Here is a 1,827-nt window from a genome sequence, read left to right as displayed (position 1 = left end):
AGCTGCAGTTGCAACAATATGCCGAGTGTGCCCCTGCACTTGGCACAAGCCAACATGCCAGCCCTTCACTTGCTTCCCTGTCAGTGGAGATACTCGGGGCCCCCCCCCAACAGGCGCTTCGTAGTTCTGGCTGGCCCAATGTGCCGTCACTCACTAGGAGGCCGGCGATGATGGGAGACGGGAGGTCTCAGAGGAGCATCTGCAGGTGCTGCAACCAAGAGGAGCCGAGAAGGAGGAACTAAGCACTGCATGACTGCAGTGTGTATCGTACAAGTAAGCAGATGTTTGCAGCTTAATTAACTCTGTAGATTTGGGAGGGGTTGGAGGTGGCTGAAGGGAGGTAAATTAACAATGGTATTTAATTTCTGTAGTATACAGCATGGAGGTGGCTTAATGTATTGCCATTGGTCGCTGATGCACCAGTGACCAGTGGCAGTTAATTATTCCCTTTGTGCTGCATTGGTCACACCAGTGTTAGTGTTAATGCATCTGTGACCAATGGCAATACATTGACCCCCCTCCCTCCATGCTGTATATTACAAATTGGGTCAAACACCAGTGATAAAAACCAGGGCTGTCTTTAAGGCAGGGCAAAAGGGGCAGCTGCTCTGGGCCCTGTCATTGTTGTGGGGCCCAAAGCAGCTGCCTCATACTTGCCAACTATCCCAGTTTAAATTCCCATGTTCTTTAAAATTGTAGTCATTTTCTGTGTCCTGATATCTCAGTGTGAAGTGCTGCTATTGATGCTGCCCAGCTCTGCCCTATTTTTGTGTACAGATGACTCACCTGCAGACCCAGGCCCGGATTCACATACCTTGGCACATAGTTATGCCAGCGTAGCGTATCGAATATACGCTACGACGTCGTAGCGCAGAGCGGTGAGCACAGTATTCACAAAGCACTTGCTCCCTAATCTACGCTGGGTTCCCTCAGCGTAACTCGTCATATGTGGCAATGGGCGTGATAGAGTCAGAGTCAGGCGCATAGACACGACAGCGCATATGTGCACTTACGCAGCGTATCTCGAGATACGTAGGCGTAAGTGCTACGTGAAAATCCGCGCCCCTGTGTTTACATGTAAATAACCGCCATTCATATGTAAATAGCCACAGGATTCATATGTAAATAGCTGAGGCCTGCGGCATTCATATGTATATCATGCCCCTCTGCAGTGAAGAGATGATGTGCAGTGAGCAGTATTACTGTACAGTAATCTCTACCAACCAATCAACAAGAAGAAATCATGTGCTGTAACCTGTAGCAACTAATCAGTGAGCCGTAATGTGTGCTGTAACCTCTAGCAACCAGTCAATAAGTGGTAATGATATGCTGTAACCTCTGGCAACCAATCGCAATCACTGCCTGATCTGATACAGTAAACTGATTTTAAGTCTAGCTGAAATGTATTGTATGTCTCAGAGAAGGTGGAGAGCAAAATTGCATGAGTGGGCCCCCAAGAATGTTTTTGCCCAGGGTCCAATCAACATTAAAGACGGCCCTGATATAAACAAAGTCCCAATGTGATAAAAAGGTTCTTTGGTAACATTTGTTACCTTTAATTGAGTGATCCTGTGACAGTCACCTCCACCATAGATAAAGTGCTTGCTTGCTTTTTTTTGCCTTCCTCTGGACCAAAAAGCCGAGAGTGAGGATTCAGTTGAATCTTCTCTCCACTCTCACACAACACCCGCACCCCCGCCCATGGTGACTGGCAACAATGGTTAAATTGCGATACTCTGCGGAGACTATTTGGGATCTGAGACAATTCGCAACAGTATTACCTGCCGTCACCACAAAAGCCTTAAAAATAGATCAACTTTTGAGATT

This window comes from Rana temporaria, chromosome 3, assembly GCF_905171775.1.
Source record: "Rana temporaria chromosome 3, aRanTem1.1, whole genome shotgun sequence".
NCBI classification, from domain to species: Eukaryota; Metazoa; Chordata; class Amphibia; order Anura; family Ranidae; genus Rana; species Rana temporaria.
Note: the sequence above shows the minus strand (reverse complement) of the source record.